The sequence below is a fragment of the Taudactylus pleione genome, unplaced genomic scaffold (assembly GCF_031769625.1).
Source record: "Taudactylus pleione unplaced genomic scaffold, aTauple2 ptg000612l, whole genome shotgun sequence".
NCBI lineage: Eukaryota > Metazoa > Chordata > Amphibia > Anura > Myobatrachidae > Taudactylus > Taudactylus pleione.
Genome location: NW_028285014.1, coordinates 1,564,135 through 1,590,131, shown reverse-complemented (window position 1 = coordinate 1,590,131; position 25,997 = coordinate 1,564,135). Strand labels below are relative to the sequence as shown.

General features: G+C 33.4%; 8 non-coding genes across 8 annotated transcripts; all 8 read right to left on the bottom strand.

The window, feature by feature from the left end:
• Nucleotides 1-709: 709 nt before the first annotated feature.
• Nucleotides 710-818, bottom strand: TRNAL-CAA (transfer RNA leucine (anticodon CAA)). Its single transcript has 2 exons — nucleotides 781-818; nucleotides 710-755 (listed from the first exon to the last, which is right to left on the bottom strand). It is a non-coding gene; the product is annotated as a tRNA-Leu (tRNA).
• A 1,044-nt stretch (nucleotides 819-1,862) lies between these two features.
• TRNAL-CAA (transfer RNA leucine (anticodon CAA)) lies at nucleotides 1,863-1,971 on the bottom strand. Its single transcript has 2 exons — nucleotides 1,934-1,971; nucleotides 1,863-1,908 (listed from the first exon to the last, which is right to left on the bottom strand). It is a non-coding gene; the product is annotated as a tRNA-Leu (tRNA).
• A 2,197-nt stretch (nucleotides 1,972-4,168) lies between these two features.
• TRNAL-CAA (transfer RNA leucine (anticodon CAA)) lies at nucleotides 4,169-4,277 on the bottom strand. The gene is made up of 2 exons: nucleotides 4,240-4,277; nucleotides 4,169-4,214 (listed from the first exon to the last, which is right to left on the bottom strand). It is a non-coding gene; the product is annotated as a tRNA-Leu (tRNA).
• A 9,117-nt stretch (nucleotides 4,278-13,394) lies between these two features.
• TRNAM-CAU (transfer RNA methionine (anticodon CAU)) lies at nucleotides 13,395-13,502 on the bottom strand. Its single transcript has 2 exons — nucleotides 13,465-13,502; nucleotides 13,395-13,440 (listed from the first exon to the last, which is right to left on the bottom strand). It is a non-coding gene; the product is annotated as a tRNA-Met (tRNA).
• A 2,196-nt stretch (nucleotides 13,503-15,698) lies between these two features.
• On the bottom strand, nucleotides 15,699-15,807 carry TRNAF-AAA (transfer RNA phenylalanine (anticodon AAA)). The gene is made up of 2 exons: nucleotides 15,770-15,807; nucleotides 15,699-15,744 (listed from the first exon to the last, which is right to left on the bottom strand). It is a non-coding gene; the product is annotated as a tRNA-Phe (tRNA).
• Nucleotides 15,808-16,851: 1,044 nt separating this feature from the next.
• Nucleotides 16,852-16,960, bottom strand: TRNAL-CAA (transfer RNA leucine (anticodon CAA)). The gene is made up of 2 exons: nucleotides 16,923-16,960; nucleotides 16,852-16,897 (listed from the first exon to the last, which is right to left on the bottom strand). It is a non-coding gene; the product is annotated as a tRNA-Leu (tRNA).
• Nucleotides 16,961-21,463: 4,503 nt separating this feature from the next.
• Nucleotides 21,464-21,572, bottom strand: TRNAL-CAA (transfer RNA leucine (anticodon CAA)). The gene is made up of 2 exons: nucleotides 21,535-21,572; nucleotides 21,464-21,509 (listed from the first exon to the last, which is right to left on the bottom strand). It is a non-coding gene; the product is annotated as a tRNA-Leu (tRNA).
• Nucleotides 21,573-23,769: 2,197 nt separating this feature from the next.
• Nucleotides 23,770-23,878, bottom strand: TRNAL-CAA (transfer RNA leucine (anticodon CAA)). Its single transcript has 2 exons — nucleotides 23,841-23,878; nucleotides 23,770-23,815 (listed from the first exon to the last, which is right to left on the bottom strand). It is a non-coding gene; the product is annotated as a tRNA-Leu (tRNA).
• Between the last annotated feature and the right edge of the window lie 2,119 nt (nucleotides 23,879-25,997).

Genomic DNA, 25,997 nt, shown 5'->3' with positions numbered 1-25,997 from the left:
TTCTTGTGTTTTATGTTTAGATAACTGAATACTAAAAGAATGTTGTGCAAACAATACTTATTCTTCAAAGGAAGAGATGTACAAGAACACGAGGACATGCACTTAAACTGGAGGGAGGTAGACTTAGAGGAAATTTGAAGAAAAATTACTTCACAGAAAGGGTAGTTGATAAATAGAAAAGCCTCCCATCCGATGTTGTTGAAGCTAAATGGTGAAACAATTTAAACACGCTTGGGATAGGCATAAGAATATCCTTAAGAGAAATGTAAGGAGCAAATAGGATTGAAGTTGCCTAAAGTATACATGAAAAGTAGCAGACTACATTGGCCAAGTGGTTCTTATCTGCCATCAAATTCTGTTTCTATGTAATACATTATTTCAATAGCCAATTTCTATATGAACTGAACTTTAGAATTTTAAAACTAATCATAGTGTCTTTATCATTTAAGAATAATGTAATTAATTTAACTCTAATGTAATTTGATCTTGATTGGAATGCAGATGGGAAAATCGATCAATTCTTAGGTCTTTAAAAGTTTCTATGCCCTTTAATTCATTCAATCATTGTGCTTCATATTGCTGAGAAATAAATGGGATCAAGATATCAATGTCTGGTAGAGGAAAGATTGAAAGACTGTGGATGTCCTGAGCATGCTTCTCAATGTCGGTCATTTTGAGTGTAAAACATAACCAAAGAGTAAGAAAATATTATCAGAAGTGGGATTTGAACCCACGCCTCTTTACAGAGACAAGAATTCCCATTAACTGGAAGAATAGAATCTTGAGTCTGGCGCCTTAGACCACTCGGCCATCCTGACAAGCACATCAGTATATCCGAACCTGCTTCCTGTTAGGGTTTATCATTTTACTATTTATATTTTTGATTGTGATTTTGACAAATAATTTGGACTTGTTGAAAAAGGGGTCATTAAATCAAGATCTTAGATTTATGCATTTCCTCTAAAAGCTGTTTCTTAAATAACATTATTTAGGAAAAATGGCTCAAGCTAAAGTGTTATCCTTCAAAATTACTGTTGCCACCCTTTACTAAGGTCTTCATCCTAGCAGAACAGATTAGTTTGTCTTAGAAGAAAATTGTATATCATGTTATATGTAAAGTCTAAGAGCCTTAAAATACTTTCGATGCCAATTATTCTTGTGTTTTATGTTTAGATTACTGAATACTAAAAGAATGTTGTGCAAACAATATTTATTCTTCAAAGGAAGAGATGTACAAGAACACGAGGACATGCACTGAAACTGGAGGGAGGTAGACTTAGAGGAAATTTGAAGAAAAATTACTTCACAGAAAGGGTAGTTGATAAATAGAAAAGCCTCCCATCCGATGTTGTTGAAGCTAAATGGTGAAACAATTTAAACACGCTTGGAATAGGCATAAGAATATCCTTAAGAGAAATGTAAGGAGCAAATAGGATTGAAGTTGCCTAAAGGATACATGAAAAGGAGCAGACTACGTGGGCCAAGTGGTTCTTATCTGCCATCAAATTCTGTTTCTATGTAAAACATTATTTCAACAGTCAATTTCTACATGAACTGAACTTTAGAATTTTAAAACTAATCATAGTGTCTTTATCATTTAAGAATAATTTAATTAATTTAACTCTAATGTAATTTGATCTTGATTGGAATGTAGATGGGAAAATCGATCAATTCTTAGGTCTTTAAAAGTTTCTATGCCCTTTAATTCATTCAATCATTGTGCTTCATATTGCTGAGAAATAAATGGGATCAAGATATCAATGTCTGGTAGAGGAAAGATTGAAAGACTGTGGATGTCCTGAGCATGCTTCTCAATGTCGGTCATTTTGAGTGTAAAACATAACCAAAGAGTAAGAAAATATTATCAGAAGTGGGATTTGAACCCACGCCTCTTTACAGAGACAAGAATTCCCATTAACTGGAAGAATAGAATCTTGAGTCTGGCGCCTTAGACCACTCGGCCATCCTGACAAGCACATCAGTATATCCGAACCTGCTTCCTGTTAGGGTTTATCATTTTACTATTTATATTTTTGATTGTGATTTTGACAAATAATTTGGCCTTGTTGAAAATGGGGTCATTAAATCAAGATCTTAGATTAATGCATTTCCTCTAAAAGCTGTTTCTTAAATAACATTATTTAGGAAAAATGGCTCCAGCTAAAGTGTTATCCTTCAAAATTACTGTTGCCACCCTTTACTAAGGTCTTCATCCTAGCAGAACAGATTAGTTTGTCTTAGAAGTAAATTGTATATCACGTTATATGTAAAGTCTAAGAGCCTTAAAATACTTTCAATGCCAATTATTCTTGTGTTTTATGTTTAGATTACTGAATACTAAAAGAATGTTGTGCAAACAATACTTATTCTTCAAAGGAAGAGATGTACAAGAACACGAGGACATGCACTGAAACTGGAGGGAGGTAGACTTAGAGGAAATTTGATGAAAAATTACTTCACAGAAAGGGTAGTTGATAAATAGAAAAGCCTCCCATCCGATGTTGTTGAAGCTAAACGGTGAAACAATTTAAACACGCTTCGGATAGGCATAAGAATATCCTTAAGAGAAATGTAAGGAGCAAATAGGGTTGAAGTTGCCTAAAGGATACATGAAAAGGAGCAGACTACATGGGCCAAGTGGTTCTTATCTGCCATCAAATTCTGTTTCTATGTAATACATTATTTCAATAGCCAATTTCTACATGAACTGAACTTTAGAATTTTAAAACTAATCATAGTGTCTTTATCATTTAAGAATAATTTAATTAATTTAACTCTAATGTAATTTGATCTTGATTGGAATGTAGATGGGAAAATCGATCAATTCTTAGGTCTTTAAAAGTTTCTATGCCCTTTAATTCATTCAATCATTGTGCTTCATATTGCTTAGAAATAAATGGGATCAAGATATCAATGTCTGGGAGAGTAAAGATTGAAAGACTGTGGATGTCCTGAGCATACTTCTCAATGTCAGTAATTTTGAGTGTAAAACATAACCAAAGAGCAAAAATATATTGTCAGAAGTGGGATTTGAACCTACGCCTCTTTACAGAGACCAGAATTCCCATTAACTGGAAGAGGAGAATCTTGAGTCTGATGTCTTAGACCGCTCGGCCATCCTGACAAGCACATCAGTATGTCCAAACCTGCTTCCTGTTAGGGTTTATCATTTTACTATTTATATTTTTGATTGTGATTTTGACAAATAATTTGGCCTTGTTGACAAAGGGGTCATTAAATCAAGATCTTAGATTAATGCATTTCCTCTAAAAGCTGTTTCTTAAATAACATTATTTAGGAAAAATGGCTCAAGCTAAAGTGTTATCCTTCAAAATTACTGTTGCCACCCTTTACTAAGGTCTTCATCCTAGCAGAACAGATTAGTTTGTCTTAGAAGTAAATTGTATATCACGTTATATGTAAAGTCTAAGAGCCTTAAAATACTTTCGATGCCAATTATTCTTGTGTTTTATGTTTAGATAACTGAATACTAAAAGAATGTTGTGCAAACAATACTTATTCTTCAAAGGAAGAGATGTACAAGAACACGAGGACATGCACTTAAACTGGAGGGAGGTAGACTTAGAGGAAATTTGAAGAAAAATTACTTCACAGAAAGGGTAGTTGATAAATAGAAAAGCCTCCCATCCGATGTTGTTGAAGCTAAATGGTGAAACAATTTAAACACGCTTGGGATAGGCATAAGAATATCCTTAAGAGAAATGTAAGGAGCAAATAGGATTGAAGTTGCCTAAAGTATACATGAAAAGTAGCAGACTACATTGGCCAAGTGGTTCTTATCTGCCATCAAATTCTGTTTCTATGTAATACATTATTTCAATAGCCAATTTCTATATGAACTGAACTTTAGAATTTTAAAACTAATCATAGTGTCTTTATCATTTAAGAATAATGTAATTAATTTAACTCTAATGTAATTTGATCTTGATTGGAATGCAGATGGGAAAATCGATCAATTCTTAGGTCTTTAAAAGTTTCTATGCCCTTTAATTCATTCAATCATTGTGCTTCATATTGCTGAGAAATAAATGGGATCAAGATATCAATGTCTGGTAGAGGAAAGATTGAAAGACTGTGGATGTCCTGAGCATGCTTCTCAATGTCGGTCATTTTGAGTGTAAAACATAACCAAAGAGTAAGAAAATATTATCAGAAGTGGGATTTGAACCCACGCCTCTTTACAGAGACAAGAATTCCCATTAACTGGAAGAATAGAATCTTGAGTCTGGCGCCTTAGACCACTCGGCCATCCTGACAAGCACATCAGTATATCCGAACCTGCTTCCTGTTAGGGTTTATCATTTTACTATTTATATTTTTGATTGTGATTTTGACAAATAATTTGGACTTGTTGAAAAAGGGGTCATTAAATCAAGATCTTAGATTTATGCATTTCCTCTAAAAGCTGTTTCTTAAATAACATTATTTAGGAAAAATGGCTCAAGCTAAAGTGTTATCCTTCAAAATTACTGTTGCCACCCTTTACTAAGGTCTTCATCCTAGCAGAACAGATTAGTTTGTCTTAGAAGAAAATTGTATATCATGTTATATGTAAAGTCTAAGAGCCTTAAAATACTTTCGATGCCAATTATTCTTGTGTTTTATGTTTAGATTACTGAATACTAAAAGAATGTTGTGCAAACAATATTTATTCTTCAAAGGAAGAGATGTACAAGAACACGAGGACATGCACTGAAACTGGAGGGAGGTAGACTTAGAGGAAATTTGAAGAAAAATTACTTCACAGAAAGGGTAGTTGATAAATAGAAAAGCCTCCCATCCGATGTTGTTGAAGCTAAATGGTGAAACAATTTAAACACGCTTGGAATAGGCATAAGAATATCCTTAAGAGAAATGTAAGGAGCAAATAGGATTGAAGTTGCCTAAAGGATACATGAAAAGGAGCAGACTACGTGGGCCAAGTGGTTCTTATCTGCCATCAAATTCTGTTTCTATGTAAAACATTATTTCAACAGTCAATTTCTACATGAACTGAACTTTAGAATTTTAAAACTAATCATAGTGTCTTTATCATTTAAGAATAATTTAATTAATTTAACTCTAATGTAATTTGATCTTGATTGGAATGTAGATGGGAAAATCGATCAATTCTTAGGTCTTTAAAAGTTTCTATGCCCTTTAATTCATTCAATCATTGTGCTTCATATTGCTTAGAAATAAATGGGATCAAGATATCAATGTCTGGGAGAGGAAAGATTGAAAGACTGTGGATGTCCTGAGCATACTTCTCAATGTCAGTAATTTTGAGTGTAAAACATAACCAAAGAGCAAAAATATATTGTCAGAAGTGGGATTTGAACCTACGCCTCTTTACAGAGACCAGAATTCCCATTAACTGGAAGAGGAGAATCTTGAGTCTGATGTCTTAGACCGCTCGGCCATCCTGACAAGCACATCAGTATGTCCAAACCTGCTTCCTGTTAGGGTTTATCATTTTACTATTTATATTTTTGATTGTGATTTTGACAAATAATTTGGCCTTGTTGACAAAGGGGTCATTAAATCAAGATCTTAGATTAATGCATTTCCTCTAAAAGCTGTTTCTTAAATAACATTATTTAGGAAAAATGGCTCAAGCTAAAGTGTTATCCTTCAAAATTACTGTTGCCACCCTTTACTAAGGTCTTCATCCTAGCAGAACAGATTAGTTTGTCTTAGAAGTAAATTGTATATCACGTTATATGTAAAGTCTAAGAGCCTTAAAATACTTTCGATGCCAATTATTCTTGTGTTTTATGTTTAGATAACTGAATACTAAAAGAATGTTGTGCAAACAATACTTATTCTTCAAAGGAAGAGATGTACAAGAACACGAGGACATGCACTTAAACTGGAGGGAGGTAGACTTAGAGGAAATTTGAAGAAAAATTACTTCACAGAAAGGGTAGTTGATAAATAGAAAAGCCTCCCATCCGATGTTGTTGAAGCTAAATGGTGAAACAATTTAAACACGCTTGGGATAGGCATAAGAATATCCTTAAGAGAAATGTAAGGAGCAAATAGGATTGAAGTTGCCTAAAGTATACATGAAAAGTAGCAGACTACATTGGCCAAGTGGTTCTTATCTGCCATCAAATTCTGTTTCTATGTAATACATTATTTCATTAGCCAATTTCTATATGAACTGAACTTTAGAATTTTAAAACTAATCATAGTGTCTTTATCATTTAAGAATAATGTAATTAATTTAACTCTAATGTAATTTGATCTTGATTGGAATGCAGATGGGAAAATCGATCAATTCTTAGGTCTTTAAAAGTTTCTATGCCCTTTAATTCATTCAATCATTGTGCTTCATATTGCTGAGAAATAAATGGGATCAAGATATCAATGTCTGGTAGAGGAAAGATTGAAAGACTGTGGATGTCCTGAGCATGCTTCTCATTGTCGGTCATTTTGAGTGTAAAACATAACCAAAGAGTAAGAAAATATTATCAGAAGTGGGATTTGAACCCACGCTTCTTTACAGAGACAAGAATTCCCATTAACTGGAAGAATAGAATCTTGAGTCTGGCGCCTTAGACCACTCGGCCATCCTGACAAGCACATCAGTATATCCGAACCTGCTTCCTGTTAGGGTTTATCATTTTACTGTTTATATTTTTGATTGTGATTTTGACAAATAATTTGGACTTGTTGAAAAAGGGGTCATTAAATCAAGATCTTAGATTTATGCATTTCCTCTAAAAGCTGTTTCTTAAATAACATTATTTAGGAAAAATGACTCAAGCTAAAGTGTTATCCTTCAAAATTACTGTTGCCACCCTTTACTAAGGTCTTCATCCTAGCAGAACAGATTAGTTTGTCTTAGAAGAAAATTGTATATCATGTTATATGTAAAGTCTAAGAGCCTTAAAATACTTTCGATGCCAATTATTCTTGTGTTTTATGTTTAGATTACTGAATACTAAAAGAATGTTGTGCAAACAATATTTATTCTTCAAAGGAAGAGATGTACAAGAACACGAGGACATGCACTGAAACTGGAGGGAGGTAGACTTAGAGGAAATTTGAAGAAAAATTACTTCACAGAAAGGGTAGTTGATAAATAGAAAAGCCTCCCATCCGATGTTGTTGAAGCTAAATGGTGAAACAATTTAAACACGCTTGGGATAGGCATAAGAATATCCTTAAGAGAAATGTAAGGAGCAAATAGGATTGAAGTTGCCTAAAGGATACATGAAAAGGAGCAGACTACGTGGGCCAAGTGGTTCTTATCTGCCATCAAATTCTGTTTCTATGTAATACATTATTTCAATAGCCAATTTCTACATGAACTGAACTTTAGAATTTTAAAACTAATCATAGTGTCTTTATCATTTAAGAATAATTTAATTAATTTAACTCTAATGTAATTTGATCTTGATTGGAATGTAGATGGGAAAATCGATCAATTCTTAGGTCTTTAAAAGTTTCTATGCCCTTTAATTCATTCAATCATTGTGCTTCATATTGCTTAGAAATAAATGGGATCAAGATATCAATGTCTGGGAGAGGAAAGATTGAAAGACTGTGTATGTCCTGAGCATACTTCTCAATGTCAGTAATTTTGAGTGTAAAACATAACCAAAGAGCAAAAATATATTGTCAGAAGTGGGATTTGAACCTACGCCTCTTTACAGAGACCAGAATTCCCATTAACTGGAAGAGTAGAATCTTGAGTCTGGTGTCTTAGACCGCTCGGCCATCCTGACAAGCACATCAGTATATCCGAACCTGCTTCCTGTTAGGGTTTATCATTTTACTATTTATATTTTTGATTGTGATTTTGACAAATAATTTGGACTTGTTGAAAAAGGGGTCATTAAATCAAGATCTTAGATTTATGCATTTCCTCTAAAAGCTGTTTCTTAAATAACATTATTTAGGAAAAATGGCTCAAGCTAAAGTTTTATCCTTCAAAATTACTGTTGCCACCCTTTAGTAAGGTCTTCATCCTAGCAGAACAGATTAGTTTGTCTTAGAAGAAAATTGTATATCATGTTATATGTAAAGTCTAAGAGCCTTAAAATACTTTCGATGCCAATTATTCTTGTGTTTTATGTTTAGATTACTGAATACTAAAAGAATGTTGTGCAAACAATATTTATTCTTCAAAGGAAGAGATGTACAAGAACATGAGGACATGCACTGAAACTGAAGGGAGGTAGACTTAGAGGAAATTTGAAGAAAAATTACTTCACAGAAAGGGTAATTGATAAAGAGAAAAGCCTCCCATCCGATGTTGTTGAAGCTAAATGGTGAAACAATTTAAATACGCTTGGGATAGGCATAAGAATATCCTTAAAAGAAATGTAAGGAGCAAATAGGGTTGAAGTTGCCTAAAGGATACATGAAAAGGAGCAGACTACGTGGGCCAAGTGGTTCTTATCTGCCATCAAATTCTGTTTCTATGTAAAACATTATTTCAACCGCCAATTTCTACATGAACTAAACTTTAGAATTTTAAAACTAATCATAGTGTCTTTATCATTTAAGAATAATTTAATTAATTTAAGTCTAATGTAAATTTTGATCTTGATTGGAATGTAGATGGGAAAATCGATCAATTCTTAGGTCTTTAAAAGTTTCTATGCCCTTTAATTCATTCAATCATTGTGCTTCATATTGCTTAGAAATAAATGGGATCAAGATATCAATGTCTGGGAGAGTTAAGATTGAAAGACTGTGGATGTCCTGAGCATACTTCTCAATGTCAGTCATTTTGAGTGTAAAACATAACCAAAGAGCAAAAATATATTGTCAGAAGTGGGATTTGAACCTACGCCTCTTTACAGAGACCAGAATTCCCATTAACTGGAAGAGTAGAATCTTGAGGCTGGTGTCTTAGACCGCTCAGCCATCCTGACAAGCACATCAGCATGTCCAAACCTGCTTCCTGTTAGGGTTTATCATTTTACTATTTATATTTTTGATTGTGATTTTGACAAATAATTTGGCCTTGTTGAAAAAGGGGTCATTAAATCAAGATCTTAGATTAATGCATTTCCTCTAAAAGCTGTTTCTTAAATAACATTATTTAGGAAAAATGGCTCAAGCTAAAGTGTTATCCTTCAAAATTACTGTTGCCACCCTTTACTAAGGTCTTCATCCTAGCAGAACAGATTAGTTTGTCTTAGAAGTAAATTGTATATCACGTTATATGTAAAGTCTAAGAGCCTTAAAATACTTTCGATGCCAATTATTCTTGTGTTTTATGTTTAGATTACTGAATACTAAAAGAATGTTGTGCAAACAATACTTATTCTTCAAAGGAAGAGATGTACAAGAACACGAGGACATGCACTGAAACTGGAGGGAGGTAGACTTAGAGGAAATTTGAAGAAAAATTACTTCACAGAAAGGGTAGTTGATAAATAGAAAAGCCTCCCATCCGATGTTGTTGAAGCTAAATGGTGAAACAATTTAAACACGCTTGGGATAGGCATAAGAATATCCTTAAGAGAAATGTAAGGAGCAAATAGGATTGAAGTTGCCTAAAGTATACATGAAAAGTAGCAGACTACATTGGCCAAGTGGTTCTTATCTGCCATCAAATTCTGTTTCTATGTAATACATTATTTCATTAGCCAATTTCTATATGAACTGAACTTTAGAATTTTAAAACTAATCATAGTGTCTTTATCATTTAAGAATAATGTAATTAATTTAACTCTAATGTAATTTGATCTTGATTGGAATGCAGATGGGAAAATCGATCAATTCTTAGGTCTTTAAAAGTTTCTATGCCCTTTAATTCATTCAATCATTGTGCTTCATATTGCTGAGAAATAAATGGGATCAAGATATCAATGTCTGGTAGAGGAAAGATTGAAAGACTGTGGATGTCCTGAGCATGCTTCTCATTGTCGGTCATTTTGAGTGTAAAACATAACCAAAGAGTAAGAAAATATTATCAGAAGTGGGATTTGAACCCACGCTTCTTTACAGAGACAAGAATTCCCATTAACTGGAAGAATAGAATCTTGAGTCTGGCGCCTTAGACCACTCGGCCATCCTGACAAGCACATCAGTATATCCGAACCTGCTTCCTGTTAGGGTTTATCATTTTACTGTTTATATTTTTGATTGTGATTTTGACAAATAATTTGGACTTGTTGAAAAAGGGGTCATTAAATCAAGATCTTAGATTTATGCATTTCCTCTAAAAGCTGTTTCTTAAATAACATTATTTAGGAAAAATGACTCAAGCTAAAGTGTTATCCTTCAAAATTACTGTTGCCACCCTTTACTAAGGTCTTCATCCTAGCAGAACAGATTAGTTTGTCTTAGAAGAAAATTGTATATCATGTTATATGTAAAGTCTAAGAGCCTTAAAATACTTTCGATGCCAATTATTCTTGTGTTTTATGTTTAGATTACTGAATACTAAAAGAATGTTGTGCAAACAATATTTATTCTTCAAAGGAAGAGATGTACAAGAACACGAGGACATGCACTGAAACTGGAGGGAGGTAGACTTAGAGGAAATTTGAAGAAAAATTACTTCACAGAAAGGGTAGTTGATAAATAGAAAAGCCTCCCATCCGATGTTGTTGAAGCTAAATGGTGAAACAATTTAAACACGCTTGGGATAGGCATAAGAATATCCTTAAGAGAAATGTAAGGAGCAAATAGGATTGAAGTTGCCTAAAGGATACATGAAAAGGAGCAGACTACGTGGGCCAAGTGGTTCTTATCTGCCATCAAATTCTGTTTCTATGTAATACATTATTTCAATAGCCAATTTCTACATGAACTGAACTTTAGAATTTTAAAACTAATCATAGTGTCTTTATCATTTAAGAATAATTTAATTAATTTAACTCTAATGTAATTTGATCTTGATTGGAATGTAGATGGGAAAATCGATCAATTCTTAGGTCTTTAAAAGTTTCTATGCCCTTTAATTCATTCAATCATTGTGCTTCATATTGCTTAGAAATAAATGGGATCAAGATATCAATGTCTGGGAGAGGAAAGATTGAAAGACTGTGTATGTCCTGAGCATACTTCTCAATGTCAGTAATTTTGAGTGTAAAACATAACCAAAGAGCAAAAATATATTGTCAGAAGTGGGATTTGAACCTACGCCTCTTTACAGAGACCAGAATTCCCATTAACTGGAAGAGTAGAATCTTGAGTCTGGTGTCTTAGACCGCTCGGCCATCCTGACAAGCACATCAGTATATCCGAACCTGCCTCCTGTTAGGGTTTATCATTTTACTATTTATATTTTTGATTGTGATTTTGACAAATAATTTGGACTTGTTGAAAAAGGGGTCATTAAATCAAGATCTTAGATTTATGCATTTCCTCTAAAAGCTGTTTCTTAAATAACATTATTTAGGAAAAATGGCTCAAGCTAAAGTTTTATCCTTCAAAATTACTGTTGCCACCCTTTAGTAAGGTCTTCATCCTAGCAGAACAGATTAGTTTGTCTTAGAAGAAAATTGTATATCATGTTATATGTAAAGTCTAAGAGCCTTAAAATACTTTCGATGCCAATTATTCTTGTGTTTTATGTTTAGATTACTGAATACTAAAAGAATGTTGTGCAAACAATATTTATTCTTCAAAGGAAGAGATGTACAAGAACATGAGGACATGCACTGAAACTGAAGGGAGGTAGACTTAGAGGAAATTTGAAGAAAAATTACTTCACAGAAAGGGTAATTGATAAAGAGAAAAGCCTCCCATCCGATGTTGTTGAAGCTAAATGGTGAAACAATTTAAATACGCTTGGGATAGGCATAAGAATATCCTTAAAAGAAATGTAAGGAGCAAATAGGGTTGAAGTTGCCTAAAGGATACATGAAAAGGAGCAGACTACGTGGGCCAAGTGGTTCTTATCTGCCATCAAATTCTGTTTCTATGTAAAACATTATTTCAACCGCCAATTTCTACATGAACTGAACTTTAGAATTTTAAAACTAATCATAGTGTCTTTATCATTTAAGAATAATTTAATTAATTTAAGTCTAATGTAGTTTGATCTTGATTGGAATGTAGATGGGAAAATCGATCAATTCTTAGGTCTTTAAAAGTTTCTATGCCCTTTAATTCATTCAATCATTGTGCTTCATATTGCTTAGAAATAAATGGGATCAAGATATCAATGTCTGGGAGAGTTAAGATTGAAAGACTGTGGATGTCCTGAGCATACTTCTCAATGTCAGTCATTTTGAGTGTAAAACATAACCAAAGAGCAAAAATATATTGTCAGAAGTGGGATTTGAACCTACGCCTCTTTACAGAGACCAGAATTCCCATTAACTGGAAGAGTAGAATCTTGAGGCTGGTGTCTTAGACCGCTCAGCCATCCTGACAAGCACATCAGCATGTCCAAACCTGCTTCCTGTTAGGGTTTATCATTTTACTATTTATATTTTTGATTGTGATTTTGACAAATAATTTGGCCTTGTTGAAAAAGGGGTCATTAAATCAAGATCTTAGATTAATGCATTTCCTCTAAAAGCTGTTTCTTAAATAACATTATTTAGGAAAAATGGCTCAAGCTAAAGTGTTATCCTTCAAAATTACTGTTGCCACCCTTTACTAAGGTCTTCATCCTAGCAGAACAGATTAGTTTGTCTTAGAAGTAAATTGTATATCACGTTATATGTAAAGTCTAAGAGCCTTAAAATACTTTCGATGCCAATTATTCTTGTGTTTTATGTTTAGATTACTGAATACTAAAAGAATGTTGTGCAAACAATACTTATTCTTCAAAGGAAGAGATGTACAAGAACACGAGGACATGCACTGAAACTGGAGGGAGGTAGACTTAGAGGAAATTTGAAGAAAAATTACTTCACAGAAAGGGTAGTTGATAAATAGAAAAGCCTCCCATCCGATGTTGTTGAAGCTAAATGGTGAAACAATTTAAACACGCTTGGGATAGGCATAAGAATATCCTTAAGAGAAATGTAAGGAGCAAATAGGATTGAAGTTGCCTAAAGGATACATGAAAAGGAGCAGACTACGTGGGCCAAGTGGTTCTTATCTGCCATCAAATTCTGTTTCTATGTAAAACATTATTTCAACAGTCAATTTCTACATGAACTGAACTTTAGAATTTTAAAACTAATCATAGTGTCTTTATCATTTAAGAATAATTTAATTAATTTAACTCTAATGTAATTTGATCTTGATTGGAATGTAGATGGGAAAATCGATCAATTCTTAGGTCTTTAACAGTTTCTATGCCCTTTAATTCATTCAATCATTGTGCTTCATATTGCTTAGAAATAAAAGGGATCAAGATATCAATGTCTGGGAGAGGAAAGATTGAAAGACTGTGGATGTCCTGAGCATACTTCTCAATGTCGGTCATTTTGAGTGTAAAACATAACCAAAGAGCAAGAAAATATTGTCAGAAGTGGGATTTGAACCCACGCCTCTTTACAGAGACCAGAATTCCCATTAACTGGAAGAGTAGAATATGAGTCTGGCGCCTTAGACCGCTCGGCCATCCTGACATGCACATCAGTATATCCAAACCTGCTTCCTGTTAGGGTTTATCATTTTACTATTTATATTTTTGATTGTGATTTTGACAAATAATTTGGCCTTGTTGAAAATGGGGTCATTAAATCAAGATCTTAGATTAATGCATTTCCTCTAAAAGCTGTTTCTTAAATAACATTATTTAGGAAAAATGTCTCAAGCTAAAGTGTTATCCTTCAAAATTACTGTTGCCACCCTTTACTAAGGTCTTCATCCTAGCAGAACAGATTAGTTTGTCTTAGAAGTGAATTGTATATCACGTTATATGTAAAGTCTAAGAGCCTTAAAATACTTTCAATGCCAATTATTCTTGTGTTTTATGTTTAGATTACTGAATACTAAAAGAATGTTGTGCAAACAATACTTATTCTTCAAAGGAAGAGATGTACAAGAACACGAGGACATGCACTGAAACTGGAGGGAGGTAGACTTAGAGGAAATTTGATGAAAAATTACTTCACAGAAAGGGTAGTTGATAAATAGAAAAGCCTCCCATCCGATGTTGTTGAAGCTAAACGGTGAAACAATTTAAACACGCTTGGGATAGGCATAAGAATATCCTTAAGAGAAATGTAAGGAGCAAATAGGGTTGAAGTTGCCTAAAGGATACATGAAAAGGAGCAGACTACATGGGCCAAGTGGTTCTTATCTGGCATCAAATTCTGTTTCTATGTAATACATTATTTCAATAGCCAATTTCTACATGAACTGAACTTTAGAATTTTAAAACTAATCATAGTGTCTTTATCATTTAAGAATAATTTAATTAATTTAACTCTAATGTAATTTGATCTTGATTGGAATGTAGATGGGAAAATCGTTCAATTCTTAGGTCTTTAAAAGTTTCTATGCCCTTTAATTCATTCAATCATTATGCTTCATATTGCTTAGAAATAAATGGGATCAAGATATCAATGTCTGGTAGAGGAAAGATTGAAAGACTGTGGATGTCCTGAGCATACTTCTCAATGTCAGTCATTTTGAGTGTAAAACATAACCAAAGAGCAAAAATATATTGTCAGAAGTGGGATTTGAACCTACGCCTCTTTACAGAGACTAGAATTCCCATTAACTGGAAGAGTAGAATCTTGAGTCTGGTGTCTTAGACCGCTCGGCCATCCTGACAAGCACATCAGTATGTCCAAACCTGCTTCCTGTTAGGGTTTATCATTTTACTATTTTATTTTTGATTGTGATTTTGACAAATAATTTGGCCTTGTTGAAAAAGGGGTCATTAAAACAAGATCTTAGATTAATGCATTTCCTCTAAAAGCTGTTTCTTAAATAACATTATTTAGGAAAAATGGCTCAAGCTAAAGTGTTATCCTTCAAAATTACTGTTGCCACCCTTTACTAAGGTCTTCATCCTAGCAGAACAGATTAGTTTGTCTTAGAAGTAAATTGTATATCACGTTATATGTAAAGTCTAAGAGCCTTAAAATACTTTCGATGCCAATTATTCTTGTGTTTTATGTTTAGATAACTGAATACTAAAAGAATGTTGTGCAAACAATACTTATTCTTCAAAGGAAGAGATGTACAAGAACACGAGGACATGCACTTAAACTGGAGGGAGGTAGACTTAGAGGAAATTTGAAGAAAAATTACTTCACAGAAAGGGTAGTTGATAAATAGAAAAGCCTCCCATCCGATGTTGTTGAAGCTAAATGGTGAAACAATTTAAACACGCTTGGGATAGGCATAAGAATATCCTTAAGAGAAATATAAGGAGCAAATAGGATTGAAGTTGCCTAAAGTATACATGAAAAGGAGCAGACTACATTGGCCAAGTGGTTCTTATCTGCCATCAAATTCTGTTTCTATGTAATACATTATTTCAATAGCCAATTTCTATATGAACTGAACTTTAGAATTTTAAAACTAATCATAGTGTCTTTATCATTTAAGAATAATGTAATTAATTTAACTCTAATGTAATTTGATCTTGATTGGAATGCAGATGGGAAAATCGATCAATTCTTAGGTCTTTAAAAGTTTCTATGCCCTTTAATTCATTCAATCATTGTGCTTCATATTGCTGAGAAATAAATGGGATCAAGATATCAATGTCTGGGAGATGAAAGATTGAAAGACTGTGGATGTCCTGAGCATGCTTCTCAATGTCGGTCATTTTGAGTGTAAAACATAACCAAAGAGTAAGAAAATATTATCAGAAGTGGGATTTGAACCTACGCCTCTTTACAGAGACAAGAATTCCCATTAACTGGAAGAGTAGAATCTTTAGTCTGGCGCCTTAGACCACTCGGCCATCCTGACAAGCACATCAGTATATCCGAACCTGCTTCCTGTTAGGGTTTATCATTTTACTATTTATATTTTTGATTATGATTTTGACAAATAATTTGGACTTGTTGAAAAAGGGGTCATTAAATCAAGATCTTAGATTTATGCATTTCCTCTAAAAGCTGTTTCTTAAATAACATTATTTAGGAAAAATGGCTTAAGCTAAAGTTTTATCCTTCAAAATTACTGTTGCCACCCTTTACTAAGGTCTTCATCCTAGCAGAACAGATTAGTTTGTCTTAGAAGAAAATTGTATATCATGTTATATGTAAAGTCTAAGAGCCTTAAAATACTTTCGATGCCAATTATTCTTGTGTTTTATGTTTAGATTACTGAATACTAAAAGAATGTTGTGCAAACAATATTTATTCTTCAAAGGAAGAGATGTACAAGAACATGAGGACATGCACTGAAACTGAAGGGAGGTAGACTTAGAGGAAATTTGAAGAAAAATTACTTCACAGAAAGGGTAATTGATAAAGAGAAAAGCCTCCCATCTGATGTTGTTGAAGCTAAATGGTGAAACAATTTAAACACGCTTGGGATAGGCATAAGAATATCCTTAAGAGAAATGTAAGGAGCAAATAGGATTGAAGTTGCCTAAAGGATACATGAAACGGAGCAGACTACGTGGGCCAAGTGGTTCTTATCTGCCATCAAATTCTGTTTCTATGTAAAACATTATTTCAACAGTCAATTTCTACATGAACTGAACTTTAGAATTTTAAAACTAATCATAGTGTCTTTATCATTTAAGAATAATTTAATTAATTTAACTCTAATGTAATTTGATCTTGATTGGAATGCAGATGGGAAAATCGATCAATTCTTAGGTCTTTAAAAGTTTCTATGTCCTTTAATTCATTCAATCATTGTGCTTCATATTGCTGAGAAATAAATGGGATCAAGATATCAATGTCTGGTAGAGGAAAGATTGAAAGACTGTGGATGTCCTGAGCATGCTTCTCAATGTCGGTCATTTTGAGTGTAAAACATAACCAAAGAGTAAGAAAATATTATCAGAAGTGGGATTTGAACCCACGCCTCTTTACAGAGACAAGAATTCCCATTAACTGGAAGAATAGAATCTTGAGTCTGGCACCTTAGACCACTCGGCCATCCTGACAAGCACATCAGTATATCCGAACCTGCTTCCTGTTAGGGTTTATCATTTTACTATTTATATTTTTGATTGTGATTTTGACAAATAATTTGGACTTGTTGAAAAAGGGGTCATTAAATAAGGATCTTAGATTTATGCATTTCCTCTAAAAGCTGTTTCTTAAATAACATTATTTAGGAAAAATGGCTCAAGCTAAAGTGTTATCCTTCAAAATTACTGTTGCCACCCTTTACTAAGGTCTTCATCCTAGCAGAACAGATTAGTTTGTCTTAGAAGAAAATTGTATATCATGTTATATGTAAAGTCTAAGAGCCTTAAAATACTTTCGATGCCAATTATTCTTGTGTTTTATGTTTAGATTACTGAATACTAAAAGAATGTTGTGCAAACAATATTTATTCTTCAAAGGAAGAGATGTACAAGAACACGAGGACATGCACTTAAACTGGAGGGAGGTAGACTTAGAGGAAATTTGAAAAAAAATTACTTCACAGAAAGGGTAGTTGATAAATAGAAAAGCCTCCCATCCGATGTTGTTGAAGCTAAATGGTGAAACAATTTAAACACGCTTGGGATAGGCATAAGAATATCCTTAAGAGAAATGTAAGGAGCAAATAGGATTGAAGTTGCCTAAAGCATACATGAAAAGGAGCAGACTACGTGGGCCAAGTGGTTCTTATCTGCCATCAAATTCTGTTTCTATGTAAAACATTATTTCAACAGTCAATTTCTACATGAACTGAACTTTAGAATTTTAAAACTAATCATAGTGTCTTTATCATTTAAGAATAATTTAATTAATTTAACTCTAATGTAATTTGATCTTGATTGGAATGCAGATGGGAAAATCGATCAATTCTTAGGTCTTTAAAAGTTTCTATGCCCTTTAATTCATTCAATCATTGTGCTTCATATTGCTGAGAAATAAATGGGATCAAGATATCAATGTCTGGTAGAGGAAAGATTGAAAGACTGTGGATGTCCTGAGCATGCTTCTCAATGTCGGTCATTTTGAGTGTAAAACATAACCAAAGAGTAAGAAAATATTATCAGAAGTGGGATTTGAACACACGCCTCTTTACAGAGACAAGAATTCCCATTAACTGGAAGAGTAGAATCTTGAGTCTGGCGCCTTAGACCACTCGGCCATCCTGACAAGCACATCAGCATATCCGAACCTGTTTCCTGTTAGGGTTTATCATTTTACTATTTATATTTTTGATTGTGATTTTGACAAATAATTTGGACTTGTTGAAAAAGGGGTCATTAAATCAAGATCTTAGATTTATGCATTTCCTCTAAAAGCTGTTTCTTAAATAACATTATTTAGGAAAAATGGCTCAAGCTAAAGTTTTATCCTTCAAAATTACTGTTGCCACCCTTTACTAAGGTCTTCATCCTAGCAGAACAGATTAGTTTGTCTTAGAAGAAAATTGTATATCATGTTATATGTAAAGTCTAAGAGCCTTAAAATACTTTCGATGCCAATTATTCTTGTGTTTTATGTTTAGATTACTGAATACTAAAAGAATGTTGTGCAAACAATATTTATTCTTCAAAGGAAGAGATGTACAAGAACACGAGGACATGCACTGAAACTGGAGGGAGGTAGACTTAGAGGAAATTTGAAGAAAAATTACTTCACAGAAAGGGTAGTTGATAAATAGAAAAGCCTCCCATCCGATGTTGTTGAAGCTAAACGGTGAAACAATTTAAACACGCTTCGGATAGGCATAAGAATATCCTTAAGAGAAATGTAAGGAGCAAATAGGGTTGAAGTTGCCTAAAGGATACATGAAAAGGAGCAGACTACATGGGCCAAGTGTTTCTTATCTGCCATCAAATTCTGTTTCTATGTAATACATTATTTCAATAGCCAATTTCTACATGAACTGAACTTTAGAATTTTAAAACTAATCATAGTGTCTTTATCATTTAAGAATAATTTAATTAATTTAACTCTAATGTAATTTGATCTTGATTGGAATGTAGATGGGAAAATCGATCAATTCTTAGGTCTTTAAAAGTTTCTATGCCCTTTAATTCATTCAATCATTATGCTTCATATTGCTTAGAAATAAATGGGATCAAGATATCAATGTCTGGTAGAGGAAAGATTGAAAGACTGTGGATGTCCTGAGCATACTTCTCAATGTCAGTCATTTTGAGTGTAAAACATAACCAAAGAGCAAAAATATATTGTCAGAAGTGGGATTTGAACCTACGCCTCTTTACAGAGACTAGAATTCCCATTAACTGGAAGAGTAGAATCTTGAGTCTGGTGTCTTAGACCGCTCGGCCATCCTGACAAGCACATCAGTATGTCCAAACCTGCTTCCTGTTAGGGTTTATCATTTTACTATTTATATTTTTGATTGTGATTTTGACAAATAATTTGGCCTTGTTGAAAAAGGGGTCATTAAAACAAGATCTTAGATTAATGCATTTCCTCTAAAAGCTGTTTCTTAAATAACATTATTTAGGAAAAATGGCTCAAGCTAAAGTGTTATCCTTCAAAATTACTGTTGCCACCCTTTACTAAGGTCTTCATCCTAGCAGAACAGATTAGTTTGTCTTAGAAGTAAATTGTATATCACGTTATATGTAAAGTCTAAGAGCCTTAAAATACTTTCGATGCCAATTATTCTTGTGTTTTATGTTTAGATAACTGAATACTAAAAGAATGTTGTGCAAACAATACTTATTCTTCAAAGGAAGAGATGTACAAGAACACGAGGACATGCACTTAAACTGGAGGGAGGTAGACTTAGAGGAAATTTGAAGAAAAATCACTTCACAGAAAGGGTAGTTGATAAATAGAAAAGCCTCCCATCCGATGTTGTTGAAGCTAAATGGTGAAACAATTTAAACACGCTTGGGATAGGCATAAGAATATCCTTAAGAGAAATATAAGGAGCAAATAGGATTGAAGTTGCCTAAAGTATACATGAAAAGGAGCAGACTACATTGGCCAAGTGGTTCTTATCTGCCATCAAATTCTGTTTCTATGTAATACATTATTTCAATAGCCAATTTCTATATGAACTGAACTTTAGAATTTTAAAACTAATCATAGTGTCTTTATCATTTAAGAATAATGTAATTAATTTAACTCTAATGTAATTTGATCTTGATTGGAATGCAGATGGGAAAATCGATCAATTCTTAGGTCTTTAAAAGTTTCTATGCCCTTTAATTCATTCAATCATTGTGCTTCATATTGCTGAGAAATAAATGGGATCAAGATATCAATGTCTGGTAGAGGAAAGATTGAAAGACTGTGGATGTCCTGAGCATGCTTCTCAATGTCGGTCATTTTGAGTGTAAAACATAACCAAAGAGTAAGAAAATATTATCAGAAGTGGGATTTGAACCCACGCCTCTTTACAGAGACAAGAATTCCCATTAACTGGAAGAATAGAATCTTGAGTCTGGCACCTTAGACCACTCAGCCATCCTGACAAGCACATCAGTATATCCGAACCTGCTTCCTGTTAGGGTTTATCATTTTACTATTTATATTTTTGATTGTGATTTTGACAAATAATTTGGACTTGTTGAAAAAGGGGTCATTAAATCAAGATCTTAGATTTATGCATTTCCTCTAAAAGCTGTTTCTTAAATAACATTATTTAGGAAAAATGGCTCAAGCTAAAGTGTTATCCTTCAAAATTACTGTTGCCACCCTTTACTAAGGTCTTCATCCTAGCAGAACAGATTAGTTTGTCTTAGAAGAAAATTGTATATCATGTTATATGTAAAGTCTAAGAGCCTTAAAATACTTTCGATGCCAATTATTCTTGTGTTTTATGTTTAGATTACTGAATACTAAAAGAATGTTGTGCAAACAATATTTATTCTTCAAAGGAAGAGATGTACAAGAACACGAGGACATGCACTGAAACTGGAGGGAGGTAGACTTAGAGGAAATTTGAAGAAAAATTACTTCACAGAAAGGGTAGTTGATAAATAGAAAAGCCTCCCATCCGATGTTGTTGAAGCTAAATGGTGAAACAATTTAAACACGCTTGGGATAGGCATAAGAATATCCTTAAGAGAAATGTAAGGAGCAAATAGGATTGAAGTTGCCTAAAGCATACATGAAAAGGAGCAGACTACGTGGGCCAAGTGGTTCTTATCTGCCATCAAATTCTGTTTCTATGTAAAACATTATTTCAACAGTCAATTTCTACATGAACTGAACTTTAGAATTTTAAAACTAATCATAGTGTCTTTATCATTTAAGAATAATTTAATTAATTTAACTCTAATGTAATTTGATCTTGATTGGAATGCAGATGGGAAAATCGATCAATTCTTAGGTCTTTAAAAGTTTCTATGCCCTTTAATTCATTCAATCATTGTGCTTCATATTGCTGAGAAATAAATGGGATCAAGATATCAATGTCTGGTAGAGGAAAGATTGAAAGACTGTGGATGTCCTGAGCATGCTTCTCAATGTCGGTCATTTTGAGTGTAAAACATAACCAAAGAGTAAGAAAATATTATCAGAAGTGGGATTTGAACCCACGCCTCTTTACAGAGACAAGAATTCCCATTAACTGGAAGAGTAGAATCTTGAGTCTGGCGCCTTAGACCACTCGGCCATCCTGACAAGCACATCAGTATATCCGAACCTGTTTCCTGTTAGGGTTTATCATTTTACTATTTATATTTTTGATTGTGATTTTGACAAATAATGTGGACTTGTTGAAAAAGGGGTCATTAAATCAAGATCTTAGATTTATGCATTTCCTCTAAAAGCTGTTTCTTAAATAACATTATTTAGGAAAAATGGCTCAAGCTAAAGTTTTATCCTTCAAAATTACTGTTGCCACCCTTTACTAAGGTCTTCATCCTAGCAGAACAGATTAGTTTGTCTTAGAAGAAAATTGTATATCATGTTATATGTAAAGTCTAAGAGCCTTAAAATACTTTCGATGCCAATTATTCTTGTGTTTTATGTTTAGATTACTGAATACTAAAAGAATGTTGTGCAAACAATATTTATTCTTCAAAGGAAGAGATGTACAAGAACACGAGGACATGCACTGAAACTGGAGGGAGGTAGACTTAGAGGAAATTTGAAGAAAAATTACTTCACAGAAAGGGTAGTTGATAAATAGAAAAGCCTCCCATCCGATGTTGTTGAAGCTAAACGGTGAAACAATTTAAACACGCTTCGGATAGGCATAAGAATATCCTTAAGAGAAATGTAAGGAGCAAATAGGGTTGAAGTTGCCTAAAGGATACATGAAAAGGAGCAGACTACATGGGCCAAGTGGTTCTTATCTGCCATCAAATTCTGTTTCTATGTAATACATTATTTCAATAGCCAATTTCTACATGAACTGAACTTTAGAATTTTAAAACTAATCATAGTGTCTTTATCATTTAAGAATAATTTAATTAATTTAACTCTAATGTAATTTGATCTTGATTGGAATGTAGATGGGAAAATCGATCAATTCTTAGGTCTTTAAAAGTTTCTATGCCCTTTAATTCATTCAATCATTATGCTTCATATTGCTTAGAAATAAATGGGATCAAGATATCAATGTCTGGTAGAGGAAAGATTGAAAGACTGTGGATGTCCTGAGCATACTTCTCAATGTCAGTCATTTTGAGTGTAAAACATAACCAAAGAGCAAAAATATATTGTCAGAAGTGGGATTTGAACCTACGCCTCTTTACAGAGACTAGAATTCCCATTAACTGGAAGAGTAGAATCTTGAGTCTGGTGTCTTAGACCGCTCGGCCATCCTGACAAGCACATCAGTATGTCCAAACCTGCTTCCTGTTAGGGTTTATCATTTTACTATTTATATTTTTGATTGTGATTTTGACAAATAATTTGGCCTTGTTGAAAAAGGGGTCATTAAAACAAGATCTTAGATTAATGCATTTCCTCTAAAAGCTGTTTCTTAAATAACATTATTTAGGAAAAATGGCTCAAGCTAAAGTGTTATCCTTCAAAATTACTGTTGCCACCCTTTACTAAGGTCTTCATCCTAGCAGAACAGATTAGTTTGTCTTAGAAGTAAATTGTATATCACGTTATATGTAAAGTCTAAGAGCCTTAAAATACTTTCGATGCCAATTATTCTTGTGTTTTATGTTTAGATAACTGAATACTAAAAGAATGTTGTGCAAACAATACTTATTCTTCAAAGGAAGAGATGTACAAGAACACGAGGACATGCACTTAAACTGGAGGGAGGTAGACTTAGAGGAAATTTGAAGAAAAATTACTTCACAGAAAGGGTAGTTGATAAATAGAAAAGCCTCCCATCCGATGTTGTTGAAGCTAAATGGTGAAACAATTTAAACACGCTTGGGATAGGCATAAGAATATCCTTAAGAGAAATATAAGGAGCAAATAGGATTGAAGTTGCCTAAAGTATACATGAAAAGGAGCAGACTACATTGGCCAAGTGGTTCTTATCTGCCATCAAATTCTGTTTCTATGTAATACATTATTTCAATAGCCATTTTCTATATGAACTGAACTTTAGAATTTTAAAACTAATCATAGTGTCTTTATCATTTAAGAATAATGTAATTAATTTAACTCTAATGTAATTTGATCTTGATTGGAATGCAGATGGGAAAATCGATCAATTCTTAGGTCTTTAAAAGTTTCTATGCCCTTTAATTCATTCAATCATTGTGCTTCATATTGCTGAGAAATAAATGGGATCAAGATATCAATGTCTGGTAGAGGAAAGATTGAAAGACTGTGGATGTCCTGAGCATGCTTCTCAATGTTGGTCATTTTGAGTGTAAAACATAACCAAAGAGTAAGAAAATATTATCAGAAGTGGGATTTGAACCCACGCCTCTTTACAGAGACAAGAATTCCCATTAACTGGAAGAATAGAATCTTGAGTCTGGCACCTTAGACCACTCGGCCATCCTGACAAGCACATCAGTATATCCGAACCTGCTTCCTGTTAGGGTTTATCATTTTACTATTTATATTTTTGATTGTGATTTTGACAAATAATTTGGACTTGTTGAAAAAGGGGTCATTAAATCAAGATCTTAGATTTATGCATTTCCTCTAAAAGCTGTTTCTTAAATAACATTATTTAGGAAAAATGGCTCAAGCTAAAGTGTTATCCTTCAAAATTACTGTTGCCACCCTTTACTAAGGTCTTCATCCTAGCAGAACAGATTAGTTTGTCTTAGAAGAAAATTGTATATCATGTTATATGTAAAGTCTAAGAGCCTTAAAATACTTTCGATGCCAATTATTCTTGTGTTTTATGTTTAGATTACTGAATACTAAAAGAATGTTGTGCAAACAATATTTATTCTTCAAAGGAAGAGATGTACAAGAACACGAGGACATGCACTGAAACTGGAGGGAGGTAGACTTAGAGGAAATTTGAAGAAAAATTACTTCACAGAAAGGGTAGTTGATAAATAGAAAAGCCTCCCATCCGATGTTGTTGAAGCTAAATGGTGAAACAATTTAAACACGCTTGGGATAGGCATAAGAATATCCTTAAGAGAAATGTAAGGAGCAAATAGGATTGAAGTTGCCTAAAGCATACATGAAAAGGAGCAGACTACGTGGGCCAAGTGGTTCTTATCTGCCATCAAATTCTGTTTCTATGTAAAACATTATTTCAACAGTCAATTTCTACATGAACTGAACTTTAGAATTTTAAAACTAATCATAGTGTCTTTATCATTTAAGAATAATTTAATTAATTTAACTCTAATGTAATTTGATCTTGATTGGAATGCAGATGGGAAAATCGATCAATTCTTAGGTCTTTAAAAGTTTCTATGCCCTTTAATTCATTCAATCATTGTGCTTCATATTGCTGAGAAATAAATGGGATCAAGATATCAATGTCTGGTAGAGGAAAGATTGAAAGACTGTGGATGTCCTGAGCATGCTTCTCAATGTCGGTTATTTTGAGTGTAAAACATAACCAAAGAGTAAGAAAATATTATCAGAAGTGGGATTTGAACCCACGCCTCTTTACTGAGACAAGAATTCCCATTAACTGGAAGAGTAGAATCTTGAGTCTGGCGCCTTAGACCACTCGGCCATCCTGACAAGCACATCAGTATATCCGAACCAGTTTCCTGTTAGGGTTTATCATTTTACTATTTATATTTTTGATTGTGATTTTGACAAATAATTTGGACTTGTTGAAAAAGGGGTCATTAAATCAAGATCTTAGATTTATGCATTTCCTCTAAAAGCTGTTTCTTAAATAACATTATTTAGGAAAAATGGCTCAAGCTAAAGTTTTATCCTTCAAAATTACTGTTGCCACCCTTTACTAAGGTCTTCATCCTAGCAGAACAGATTAGTTTGTCTTAGAAGAAAATTGTATATCATGTTATATGTAAAGTCTAAGAGCCTTAAAATACTTTCGATGCCAATTATTCTTGTGTTTTATGTTTAGATTACTGAATACTAAAAGAATGTTGTGCAAACAATATTTATTCTTCAAAGGAAGAGATGTACAAGAACACGAGGACATGCACTGAAACTGGAGGGAGGTAGACTTAGAGGAAATTTGAAGAAAAATTACTTCACAGAAAGGGTAGTTGATAAATAGAAAAGCCTCCCATCCGATGTTGTTGAAGCTAAACGGTGAAACAATTTAAACACGCTTGGGATAGGCATAAGAATATCCTTAAGAGAAATGTAAGGAGCAAATAGGATTGAAGTTGCCTAAAGGATACATGAAAAGGAGCAGACTACGTGGGCCAAGTGGTTCTTATCTGCCATCAAATTCTGTTTCTATGTAAAACATTATTTCAACAGTCAATTTCTACATGAACTGAACTTTAGAATTTTAAAACTAATCATAGTGTCTTTATCATTTAAGAATAATTTAATTAATTTAACTCTAATGTAATTTGATCTTGATTGGAATGTAGATGGGAAAATCGATCAATTCTTAGGTCTTTAAAAGTTTCTATGCCCTTTAATACATTCAATCATTGTGCTTCATATTGCTTATAAATAAATGGGATCAAGATATCAATGTCTGGGAGAGGAAAGATTGAA